The sequence below is a fragment of the Dendronephthya gigantea genome, unplaced genomic scaffold (assembly GCF_004324835.1).
Source record: "Dendronephthya gigantea isolate DGI-Jeju-01 unplaced genomic scaffold, DenGig_1.0 000109F, whole genome shotgun sequence".
In the NCBI taxonomy this organism is placed as follows: domain Eukaryota; kingdom Metazoa; phylum Cnidaria; class Anthozoa; order Malacalcyonacea; family Nephtheidae; genus Dendronephthya; species Dendronephthya gigantea.
Window position 1 is genome coordinate 99,954 of NW_021163119.1, and position 14,302 is coordinate 114,255.

A 14,302-nucleotide genomic window follows, 5' to 3' on the forward strand; every position below is an offset into this window, starting at 1 on the left:
AATAAATCTTTGAGAAAACAACTCATTTTATTTGATTAACATTTTATTTAATACCTGAAATAAACAAACATTTTATTTAACACCTGAAATTAGATAATTATCTTTAAACAATCGCATCCCATATGTTCCTCATTATTGTAGTCTCTATTCATGACATGTCCTTTCATTCGTTACTTTAAATTTGTTCTTTCATCGATATTAGAGTGTTGAATATAACATTTATAATATGGAAGTCAATTTTCTAAAATTTATTCGTCTTCTTAAATTTGAAGATGAAAATTACTGTTAGCTCCAAAGCTGTAATTTCATTGCTCTTCAGACATGTTGACAACGGTTGAAAAAATCAATTTTTGGTGAATAGCGCTATCAGCTTTCGTAAAGCAAGCCTTAGATCACTTGAACATAACGTAGTAATTTCTGTCACGTTTTCCACGGATTTATGGGTTCCAATTTAAATTATAGAAACTATATCTAGATCAGACAGATAAATGCAGCAACCAGACGATCATTATATTCAAATTGTTCCTCTCTTCATTGAATTCAGCATCACCACACAGCTATTTGCAAGCCACCTTTACCGTGAAGTTTTTATCACGTTCGGCGGAACCTGTCAAAACTGTCGAAATATCAAAGTACCATTCAATGTTTCCATTTAAACCCAAAAGTTTGAACGTAAACAAACGTGATAAAAACTTCACGGTTAACGGTGGCTTGCAAATAACTGTATACAAACCTATCTTCACCGTTGTAGCTAATGTGCAAACATCACCAACGCCAACAACATGCGTGACGACTATTAGCCGTATGATATCACATCAATGCTTTCTTGATTGACATTTTAAACAACACCATAACACTTTGACCTCGGTCATGTACGATTTATAAAGTTTCTTTCAGATGTATTCAAGATATCATCTTTGTTTTGTTTAACAAACTGTAACCCCAGTTAGGGAGGCAAGGGAGTGCTATCACTTGCCCAAGGTGAACTCCCAGACAAACGGAGGGAAGGAAGTGTCTTACTTCTCCATTCTAGACCAGCTCCAAGCAAAGTCTAGCCGCTGCCCCAAAACAATGTTCTCTTTACAATATCCATAATCCATACGTAGGTCAGTCAATTCCAGAACATCTCATTGGTTATAATCTTTGTGGTAACGGTTTTATTTATATTTGCCAGGTATGAGTCATAAACAACTTGTGCAGGGAAAACCGGCGTGTAGAGAAATATGTACAGCTTATTGTGGATTGTCCTAAAACGTTTTCAACTTTTTGGCGCCCCTGCGATTAAACTTGTGTTGTCGAAACGCACGTTTTAATCACGCGTTTACACAATTGTCTTCCTATAAGCCGCCTTTCGCTTAATATCATGCAACAAAGGATTTGATGGAATGGACAGTCGAAGAAACACCATATCGCCTTTGAAGTTAGGAAAGGCCAGCCTGGTCTGTTTTGGACACAGTTTTGCTTTCGCCATCCCATCATTTGTGAAGTATCGTTGAAAGGAATAGTTGATAACAGCGCCAGAACCCATGTCATAAAATGCGATATAGTTACGAAATACCGCCATAACAACCCATTTCTCGCGAATGCAAAACGGTTTGACATCAAAACCGAGGTAATCAAAATGCATAGTATGGGAACAACCGCTATCCAGATCAATTATTTCACCAGGCACACGCTGCAGAGGGCAAAAAAGTACAGCGACTTTGATGTCATTACTGAAGCAACATGTCAAATGTTTAAATCTATTTCGTGACGTATCATTGAAAAAAACTACTTCATAGACAGGTGCTTCGGCGTTTCTTTTCCAAATAAAGTTATTATTTGCGTCACAACCAAAGATAAATGAAGCATCAGGCGAGATTTCCACTCTCATTGCAGGTTTAATTCCAGGCAACGTGATCATTACCGGATCATCAACACTCCTGACATCGATTACTGACACGGATTTAGTCTCTCCGCACTCGAAGATGAGCAAGCCTTCAGAGAAATCCATGAATTCAAACTCCTGCGTTACATGAGACAGTGGCACGTGGTGACTGTGAGTGAATAAGATCCCTAAATTGTCATCTACCGGGTATCGCGTTAAAAAGAGAAACCCGTTAAATTCACTAACCACAAACCAGTGGCGTAACTACTATGGGCTCAGGGTGTGCGAACCCGCGGGCCCCCTGGCTTAAGGGGGCCCCTGTGAGATTAGAAGGTTATTGTAATTCTATGAATAAAACAAGAGAAATCGCACGAACTTACATATAAAAAGTTCAATTCAAAGGCTAGAGAGCGAAATCGTACCAGAGAACAAGAATATTTGAGGCGAAAAGTACATAATCATTGATGATTCGTTTCAAATCAATTTCTCATTTGCGCGCGTGTAATTTTGAAATATGTAATTTTAACCTTATGTTTATTTTATACTTTGACATAGGTAATTGGAACCATATTGTAGTTCTTATATAGTTATAAGTTAATTTGTAACAATTGTCTGAATTAAACCAACTAGAGAAAAAAATAGGACGTTATGTATATGTGGGCAAAAGGGGGACATAATGAGTAATTTGTTGAATAGTTCATTGCGAATTAAGGGGCGTAGAAATAGAAGTAAAATTAAACAGATGGGGTAGTTGGGAATTTGTTGGACAACCGCCAACCATGTGGTGTGTTTGAAACAAATTTTTTTTAAAAAAAGGGTTTTTGTTTGTGTATGATGGAATTCTTCAAGAAACTATGTAGTTACGTGTGTAGGGGGCCCCTTTTAAATTTTTACCACGGGCCCCTAGTTGTGCTGTTACGCCACTGCCACAAACAAGAAATTTTCCGACCACCAGCATGCAAATCGTGAACCGCCTTTATTGCTTTTAAAACGTTGTTCAACTTGGCTGGTACAGACATTCCATACGTTGATATATCCATCTGAGTTGCAGGATGCAAGTCGAGAGCCGTCAGGAGAAAACGAACTCGAAAAAACCTCCGTTGGGTGTGACAGACAGGAATGATCTTGTGTAGGAGCTAATGTCTTGAAGACAACTAGTTTTTCATTATCTGAATAGAGCCAGTGACTTTCTTCTAGAGCTATCATTCTGATTGGCTGAAGGAAAGGGGAAGCAACAAGGTAGTTCCAAGCAACAATCGCAGTCAAAGGAATACTTTCTGTGTCACTCGAATAACAAAATTCTTCCGAAGAAAAAATACACTCTACACCTTTGCAGATCCACGGACACGAAATTGTATTATATTTAGGCACACTTTTCCTTATTTCTAAGTGTTTAGAATTTGGTTCCTCAAATCCTCGCTGAAAACATCGTTCACATTTCCTTCTCTTTAACACATCTGGTTTCTCCCTTTCCACGTAAGATAATTCTCGCTTATCACTTCTTTGCAATGTGATGGCGTTCCAAACACACAACGAATAACCCGGATAAGATGGAAAATCTGAATTTGCAATAATAAATAACCCTGTGACACTAAAAGAACACCAATCAACAGGAAATCCAGCACAAAGCCACGACAGCAGCGTTTGTTTAGCAACGTCCCATAGTTTAATGGTGTTTGAACCGTCGCTAGTCACCATGCAGTCTTTTGCCGTTAAGGGAAAACGCACAAGACAGGAACGTCTCTTCATTTCCAGGGAAAAATGGGACTTCCTTTCTTCCAGGAATGTTAAACGCCGTTTCCAGTTTACCAAATAATATGAGCGAATCGTCTGGAGAAAATGTACAGCATGGATTTGTTCCCAATTTTGTTGAATAACTCATAATTTCAACTAAAGTTGGTAGGGATAACACACAGATAAAATTATCTGTTATAACTGCTACACTTTTTTCATCGTTAGATAAAGCAACAGCCCTACTAAGACAAAAGTCACTGTCTTCCCAGACTGCTCGCGGCAAAACCGAAACTTCGTAAGAATTCGACTCGACAAAAGGTGAAAGGTTTGATAGTAGCCACTCCGCGATTTTCTTCTCATCATCGCTGAAATAACCTTCTGGAGAATGTGTAAGAACCGCTTGTAAATAACATTGTGAATATACTGTCGGAAAAACTTGTTTTGAATGTTTGTGATACAGCCTCATTTGATTCAGGGCATGATTAAAAGAGCCAACTTCAATGACATGGTACGAAATACGGGCGCGTAAATCTTCGTTTTTAATCCAAGAACTTTGGAGTATATTGAGCCAGAAACGCTGCAATACATCTGAATAGACTACAGATAACATATAACATACAATAATAACATCAATTGACCAAAAGACACCTTCCTCCATTTCACACTTTTCTAGATGTTTTAAACCATGTTTCAGAGCGTATTCCACGTCATTAGTAAACTTCACCTCAAGTCCTGAGCGAACACTTTCCACAATTTCCTTAAAAACCTTTTCGCATAAAAGCCAGAGCGATCTATGTCCATCATCGACCTTGACAGTATACTGGTGATCTTTGTAGCCCTTTGCTAGAAGCCAATCAATAAAGGATTTGTGAAAAACGGTTAACATGTCATCTGAAACGTGTAACAAGCGTGATATGGTTTCATTCATTTTGTTGATGATGTCTTTCGTCTCGCGACAATCTGGAGCTAAACCAAAAGCCTGAGCTACGAAAGTGAGGGGAAGAGGTCCTTCGGAAGCTGCCAGCATTTCCAAAATTTTCAACACATCAAACTTTTCATGTTTTATGTCGATAAGCTCGTCTTCAAGGCGTTTAAAATATCGTTCGTAAACAGAATTCAGTCCTTCTGGGAGAAACTCCATGACATCATTATCTGTTATCTTCTTAAGATCATAGCGAGCCCTTAGCCCAGATTGGAAGTGATATGCATAGAGAAATGAGCCTTGGCATTTGGCAACAAAAATGGAAAGTAAACTAATAGCTTCATCCCCCCAAGGAACATATTTTGAAAACTCATTCAAATCAGTGTTCACATCACTACGATTTATTTTCCTGCCAACTAAACTTGGAAGACATTCTTTAAAATAATGTTCAAGATCTGAGTTATTGTTGTCATCAACATTGGTAATGTTCGTCTTTTGCTCGTCTCTTAGTTTTAGTTCAGCAACGAAATCTCTGGCCTGCTCGTCACCAAGAATTTGATGCACTTGGGAAGATCAGGAAAATATTCAGCAATCAAATGCGTAATTTCATTCTTATTATCAGCAGCACTTTCATCCAAGGCATCGATCACGACTAAACGCGGCTCTTTTATTTCCAATTCATCTAAGGAATTTTGCAAATATATTATAAAAGCATCTCTCAGGTTTTGGACTTGATGACGTCGTCCTAAGTGATCAAGAAGCTTCTCTTTAAAACCAGGGACATTCTCACACATCTGACTTGCGAGAGACTGCAGCATCACCATAGGATCTCTTAGGTTTGAATCACTGAAATCACAAAAGTGATAAGCAGCCAGCTTTCCTTTCATCTCATAATCTTCACAGATTTTAGCGGCAAACACGCTTTTACCAAATCCTGGTCCAGCTGTTATTAACTTTATTCTTGAATCACTATCACCGCTACAAAACCACTCGTCAACTTCTTCTAACAACCACTCTCTTGTACCAGGTAGGAAAAAATTTATTTTTCTTCGAATTTTATTTTTGAAATTGCATTTGGTAAGTTTTCGTAATACATCGTCACCACGCTCTTTGCAGAATATTTTTCCAGGAATGGTTTCCGCGGTTATTGATAATGAACGCTTGGCAAATGAATGGCGCAATTCATTTACTTCATCGCGCGTTTCTTCAGCAACAACAGATACAATCGTTGCATGCCTTTTAATACACTCATCATGTCGCATTTTCCAATCTTCAAGCATTTGCACATATATTTTTTCATCGGGTCCTAAAGGACATTTTTCTAAATCGTCGACATCACTTTGTGCAATTCCTAATTCCACCAATGCCTGGGCAATTTTTTTCCATAAAGACAAAAATATTGAATTGTCAACTCGAGTTGATGGTACGTGTGCAACAACTTCGTTTCTGTAACACTTGATTCTTGTGATGTTCGCTTGCATTGATCTATCTGTATCCAGAGGCATTTCACTCCATCCTGATGATGGAAAACCACAAATGTTCCGGAGTAGAAATGTAAGTAATGTGACATCAAAAGTTTTGGAATCTGGTGGGTTGCCAGACGGAGGAAACAGTAAATCCCACTGGGAATTATTAATAACTCGAGATTTTAACTTTTGAAGATATGTTTTGTTTGCAGCCAGTACTCCGGGTAGACTAACAGGTGGATGGATGGTATCAAATGTATTTCTCAAAGCCTCAGTTCCTTTGTCAACCAAAAGTCTATTGAGTCTTGTAAAATTCGCCTTCTCTTGCAAATCAATAGAAGCCATGAAATTGGAATTACTGTAACAAAATAGATATCTTAATTGGATCAAATTAGCCAGAAAAGAGAACATAGCGAAAACAAGATGCTGTATTATCATACCATAATCTTAATTTGGTAGATCTGTAATTTTATGCATAATTAGCAGTTTACCTAGAATGGTAAACATTCATTTTTTTGTAAAATATGAAACTTATGCTTAAAATTTCACCATACAATTACCACCCCTAAAAGCAACCATTCTGAACCATATAAACAATTTAGAAAGACTGTAGCTCTGATGATTCAGGATTTAGAGTTATGTCGACTATGCAGGTTCCGGGTGTGGTCATTTTCAGGACTTTTCTTCCGGGATTCAGATTTTGGCACATATGCCATGTTTAACGCCATGGTCATTTTACCCAAAAACAGTTGAAATAATTTGTCCTAAATCGAATGCATTCAAACTCCTTCACAGGTCATAGACTAAATGTTATATGCTGTTTTTCGATGAAAGATATAAAACTTTTAATCGCATATTTGCATTCTGCTGGTATCAGGGGAATTTTGCGCTATTTCTATTATTATCATTCATAATAAGCCTAAAACTTTTTGTAAACGAAGCTGCTTGAATTTCTTCGTATTATTTTATGTCGTATATATGGATATTTAAATTAGCCATCTTCCAATCGAGCAGGGTACTGGGTCTAGTCGCGAGTAGCCTGCCTAAAATCGGGCAAGGCGAAAACGACGAAAGACCGCCTGCCGGGTTTGGCTATGTTTTTTGTCAACCGCCTCTTTTCACTCAAAGCGCAATTAGCCAATCAACAAACAGTTAATATTATAATAACAAAACTGTAATAACTGATAACTGGAATATATTATTTTCAGGCTGTAAATTTATTTATGAATCGATATATTAATATAATTATTTAAGATTTAAACACCAAGGAATGTTTAAACCAGGGCAAGAGATTTTCAATAATAAATCAATCGTCTGAACTTTTTCGTACAAGCCGGTATATAGAATATAGTAGCGTGGCTCTAAAGACACTTAAACAAAACTGGGATAAAAGAAGCTTTTTTAGCATTTCGTACAAATTACTGCATAGCAAGTTTTCAAATTGTTATCCCGACTGACACAACTAACAAAAGGTATACAGTTAGAATTGTCCTGTTAAAATCTTTAACCTTGGCTTGGCTTGAACACTGAGCGCACGTGCAAATGCTTATATTCGCACCAGCCAATGATATCGTTTTCTAAAACGCATTTTTTCTGAAACTTTCCAGTTTTTGACAATACATTTCATTATGCGTCAATATTTTTAATTAAGGAAATCAGATCTTGAATATTCTAGGTGGGATGTTTATGCATAATATTAAACTTTCTCAAAAAATTTTCGTATCCTGGAATATGTTATCCGATAAACGGAACTATTAATCAAATTGCATTAGTCATTACTCATTTAACATTGAGACTAATTATTTCAGTATAATTTCAGTATTGAAAAAGCTTATTTATCGATAAAACTACAAATATATACGGAGTGTTTTATGAATACTAAATTGCAAAGTGATCGCATGACTTCCGTTTTGCGTCACGCGACCTGAAACATTAAGCGGCTATTAAAACTTTTAAATCATCAACAACGTAACAGAAAACGTGGTCAAATCGCTTAAAAATGCTTTTAAGTGTGTCACATTTTATGATAAATCGCCCATCAAAAGAAATAGTGTAATTCAAAACGATTAAATTGGTGTTGTTATCAATTGATACATACAACTTTTTTGAAGGCGGAATTTCACTATTGAATCATGTAAATTAGCATTGTACTTAATTCTTAAAGATTACGATTACACATTGGTAAACTAGAAATACATGCATGCAGTAATCCCTCGCCTGGGTTAAACGAAATTAGTTAAGCATAGGAATGGTAACATGATTGTTAGAAATTTATGTGGCTTGAGGGTTTTGGAATTTACATGGTATGTGAGAAAAAGAAATTGAGAAAAGTATGGAAATATTTTTCTGCACGTGGAAGCATTGTAGCCATAGCAACTCGCAACGGCCGTATATTTTTAAAGAATCCAAGTTTACCCTCATATTTTCAATTAATATTTTCATATCCTCAATTCTCATGAAAAAAAATATTCAAATAGAGTAGATAAGTGCGAAAATATAGGCAATTTTTAAAGCATTTGCTGCCCAAATTTCTTGTCCCGATGCTGGATGCCAAGGGTGCGGCATTTGTCATTTTTTTTTAAATACAACACGCAATATGATTGGCCCGAGAAGTGTAGAAAAACATTCTGCCCAAATTTGTTACGTGTTGTATTTAAAAAAAATGGAAAAATACGACAAGGTTCTTACCTTTTTCTGGAAGTTAAGTTAATCATCTATAGTCAGTGTTATAATAAATTATTTCAGTTATTAATTACAATGAAACATAACATCAGACGTCTCATACAACTTCTGAAGTTTTATGTTACGCCTCGACTGGTTTTTGCACGCGAATATTTTGATTTTCTTTTCTTTTTGTCATTATGAAAACGGAGTTTATAAATGAAATTATAATGTCGCACATAACACATTCAGATTTATAGTGAAATACATTTGAGAATATTAAAGTTGTGTTTACCACAAAATAATTACTTTTTAAGCTGTGCCGGATGAAATATCATCAAATGCGAAATCTTGCGACTTCATTATAGCTACACGGTGAATTCGGTCGAAAATTAGGTCTTGCTATTTGTTAAACCGTGAAAAGTTTTCGAGTTTCCCTCCAATTTAATTAAAAATACATCATACTCCATATTTATAAAAATATAAATTTATATTAATTCAAATTTTTCATCAAAATTTTGCGAAATGACAGTTACTCATTGCCAATTGAAAAATACAAATTTTTGTCCCGACCAATCAAGAGCTTAGTAGTTCACACTGGCGCATGCGCATAATGCATGTAGAAGACCGTCTATGGCGTGAGGTCCATTGCATAATGGCGGACGACTTTGAACCCAAAAGAGCGGCGGAATTAAAGTAAACATAATGACGTAAGAATAAAAACAGACAAGAGACTACACGTACGTTTCTGATGTCTTTAAATGTATAATAAAACAATTATTGGATTCGGCTTTCGCATAATATTTAACAATTATTCGCCGAAGGCGAGGTGAATATCGCTCAAGACGAAGTCGGACTCAGCTTTTCTTCGGCAGATAACATTGACCTTGGTCTGCATGATTCTTGATATCATGCTCAGTCTCATCCAATAATTGTTTATAATTGTAAAACTATCCTGACAATTCAGTTCACTATCTGCTATATATGTACAATTTTATTTAAAAATTTATGTTCTCAAGATTACTGCAATCATTTAGTTCAGATTTTACATGATATGCACGTCGAAAAGAACCCTCACACTTCCTAACAACAGCGTTTCTCAATTTTATTTTCCCTTCAAATAAACTAGGGAGACAAGTCATAAAATAACGTGCAAGATCTAAGTTATTGTAGGCATCGTTGTCTTGGATATTGATCATTAAAACACTTCTTAATCTTGCAATGGAAAACTCGCGTCTGCTCGTCATCAATATTTTGATGTGCTTAGGCAGACCAAGAGAATGACCAGCAAACAAATTTAAAATTTCATTTCTATAAGCTTCAGCAATTTGATCCAAGCCATCGATTAAGATCAAACTTGGGTCATCTCCTATTAATTTTCCTGAGGGGTTTTGTAAATATATTCGAAAGGCATCTCGCAGATTTTGGACTTGATGAGGTCGCTTTAACTGATCCAGGAGTTCCTCTTGAAAACCAGGGACGTTCTCACACATGTGACTGGCAAGAGATTGCAGCATCACCATAGGATTTTTCAAGTTCGAGTCACCGGAATCACAAAAGTGGCAAGCTGCGAGCTTTCTACTTTTCTTGAAATCCGCGCAGATTTTAGCAGCAAGAACGCTTTTTCCAAACCCCACGCCAGCAGTTAATAACAGAACCTTTGATTCGCTATCAGCGTTACCAAACCAAGTGTCAATCTTCTTTATTAACCACAGTCTTGTGCCGCACAGGAAACGTTGCTCATTAGTTGTAATTGTTGTTTCGAAACAATGCTTTGCAAGTTTTCGCAAGTAATCAAGATCACTTTTTTCACGAATGGAATTGGAAAAATCTCTAAGTTCACGAATTGTGTTAAAACGTTCTACTTTACATGTACAGTTTTGTGAGAATTTCTTTAAACAACGTTGTAACGGTTCATCCAACAATATGAGTTTGGCCAATTTCGTTACATAGACATCCGCACCTGGTTCTAAAGGATCATTTCTCAAGCGGTGAATATCCTCTATTGGAATATTCATTTCTACCAACGTCTGAGAGATTTCTTCCCACAAAGTTTCAAATGTTGAACTGTCGATTTTAGTTACTGTTGCATGAGCATAAACACTATTTCTGTAAAACTTGATTCTTACGATGTTCGCTTTCATTGACCTGTCAGTATCCAGAGGCTTCACATCCCATCCTGCTGATGAAAAGCCACAAATATGCCGGAAGAGAACCGTAAGCAATGTAACATCGAATGTTTTGGAATCTGGCGGGTTGCCAGACGGAGGAAACAGTAAATCCCATTGAGTATTACTGATAATTCGAGCCGGTTTTAAACTTTCAATATAATCTTTTTTTGTAGCCAGTACCCCACGTAGACTAACAGGTGGACAGAATGTATCAAATGTATTTCTCAAAGCCTCAGTTCCTTTGTCAACTAAAAGTCTACTGAGTCTTGTAAAATTTGCTTTTTTTTGCAGTTCATCAAAAGCCATTGCACGGGACCTGTTTAAATACGGTAAGAGAATAGACACCTCGATTAGATAGGTATTCGTGTAGTCATACAAGCGTATAAAGAGAACATCAATCTCCCTCCGATCTGATCTGGCGGATCAAGCTGTCTTAAATTGTTGTCAGAAATTAGTATTGTGAGTTAATATGAAATGGATCAAGGGGGAACGTAAACCAGTAGCTGTAGAAGAAAGCGAAAAAAAGGCCGAAGCAAGTAACCGAGATTCTAGTAAGACTTAGTTCTTAAACAACATTCCTATTCCTCTTGAAAAAAAGTTGCATATTCCAAAAGCCGGAATTTTGCAAACTTGAATTTAGTAAAATCGTTGGCACGTTTATATGAGATAGTTTTATTATGTATGTATGTGTATGTATGGCTGTATGTATGCATGCATGTAACTTTTCAATTTCCAGAAATCCAGGACATAATTACCACAATGCCAGGATTTCGCAATCAAAGATGGCGACCTTGTTAAAATAGAATTATATAAGGCACGAGACAAAATTTGAAATTGAAGCAACTTCTATCTTACATCTTGCAGTTGCGGACTTCGATTTAAGACGGGCAGAAACTCAGTACTTACATGACAATTTTTTCGTGTCTTGAATTTCGGGTTATGTTTTATTTTTTTGCAAATTTCTCAAGCACCGCTTTGCAATTTAAAAGTCGGAAACATGGTGAAAAACGTACAATAGTGGCTAAATTCGTCGGGGATAACGAATATATGAAAATGCACTCCCCCCATTATCGCCAATATTGGCTTTATAGACTCATTTGACTAACTTCATTGTCTTCATTGTGTAAGCTTAGGTCAGGCTGGCTCAAGAAATTATGTGCTTGGATTAATTTTTAATTTCATTCGAAAATATCTTCAGAAGTAGTAAATTTAACAAAAATTTGCAAATGAATTTTGTAAAATAGACAAAGATAATTTTTATTGTCGTATCCATTCAATTTAAAGTTAGTACGGTTTGTGAAGCTTTTGCAAGTTTCGAGTTGGGGTAAGTTGTTGTTGACAAGACCAAAACAGCTTATAGCTGTATCTATATTGGACTAATGTAATGCAGTATTTATTATTGTCAAAACACTTCAGTGTTTTCCTAACACTTTGGCAGCCTACGTACGTCGTCTACTGTCGAGACATGCGACCATTTATAAAATCTAAATTGAGGCTTACATATCGAAAGCCTCTTAGGGTTTCCAGTAGGCTTCTAGCCCAACATCTTTTTTGTTACAAAACTATAGTAATGTGAAAAAAAAACTGATTGTGAATAGTAAAATGGCGTGCGATTTTAAAAAAAACCTGAAGTAACTTGGATGGCTTCTGCCAAGGAAACGTTTACAATGCATTATTGCTAAATCAGCGTATATGGTGAGATATTTTGAGGACTCTCCTAAAACATTAAAGCAATACTTTCAACATTCTAATAACTTACGCTTTATGATCGCAATACTAATGATTACACTTGCTGAACTCAAGAACTGCAGTGATTACAGTGGAATTTTGACATAATTTGTCACGAATCGTCGCAATTCACATGTCGTAATTCGTTGTTTTACGAAATCCCACCTATGAAAACCGAAAAGCGTATTTGGGGCATTCCATTTTTTTTGTAATGGCAAAATTATTCAATACGCCAACACCACAGCCATGTACTTGCGAAGCACTTTATACATGCACATCAGTCTGATAAAAAAATTGAAGATTGGCAATGTCTTGAATGAATTGAATGAACGAGAAACAGTTTCTCTTCATCGTAACGAGGGACCAATCATCAACGAAGACCCTTATTCCTAGTCACATGACACGTCACCGCAAACAAATAAAGATGCTTGAAGAGATCGAAAGATGCAAAGTTTATTCAATACGCGCTGTTCTGCACCTACATACACATACAACCGACCGTGTCTACTTTACTATCTTGATGATAAGTAATTTATAATCACAAACGTACCACTTCAAAATTTAGAATGAGATAATTTATCTACATGGCCAAAATATCACAAATAATTACACCTAAATCAAAATGCAAATGCGCGCAGAAATGTAGTTTTGCGTAGGAATACATTTGATTAATTTAAAACCTCGTCCACCGATTAATGTCATGAGATGGATTACATTTTTGCGGGTTATTATAAAATGCGCAGCATGATCAAAATTTACACGGATATTTTTGTAAACGAATCCTACTGTGAAGTGAGTGAACTGAGTCTTAAAAATGACGACCATGCAGCAGCGCAGTCTAAAAATGTAAAGTAAAAAGAGAATCTCGAATAAACAAAACATTTTGAAAATACAACATGCATGTATAATTCAAGACAAGATGCAAATTAAAATGGTAAATTTTCGACTTTCATTCAATTTTCGACAAGTCATCTTCCGACAGAATAAATGAGGAACAAAAACCCCACTAATCTCGAAATCCACGGCCAGCCGCACAATTTAAAAGAGTTAAGTTAAACCTCGATTAAACAAAGAATTTCGAGAATACGCAAGTCAATTAAAGGCTGTAAACTTCCTCTTTGATTCAAAGTCACCTTCAGAGTTCAGACAGAATGAATGGAGAACAACACTGGAGAGTCCATGCGATTACAACAAGCACATTCTCATACATATTGACTATTGTGTTTAGATTAGTGAGTTTTAAATACAAACATGACATAAAACCTGGGGCCGGTTGTTCAAAAGGCGTTTAGTTTAAACGGTGGATAAGTTCAAAATAGAAAGCAGAACTATATATTTATTGAACAACTGAGCTGAAATATTTCGATGTAAATAGCTTAATTGTCAATGGAAGTACATATTAAATGCGTAAGATGCAGATGTAGTCATTTACAAGATGCATGAGAGTAATTTTAAACTTTGGCTTATCCATGCATGCACCGTTCAAGCTAAACGCCTTTCGAACAACCGGCGCCTGGTGCGCACGTGCAGTCTTCATGCAATATAAAGCTTTTGAACATAAACAATACAGTTCATACTCATTTAGACGCCTTGCGAACCAAAATTTTGTTCGATCGTGACATTCAGAAGCACATCGTACTTTAAGAAGTATAGAAGTTCAATTTTTCAAAAATGTAAATAAACCGCATGATACGTACGTAGCAGCGATATTATTAAAATAGGACCAGAATCTACATGTATTAAATATATTCTT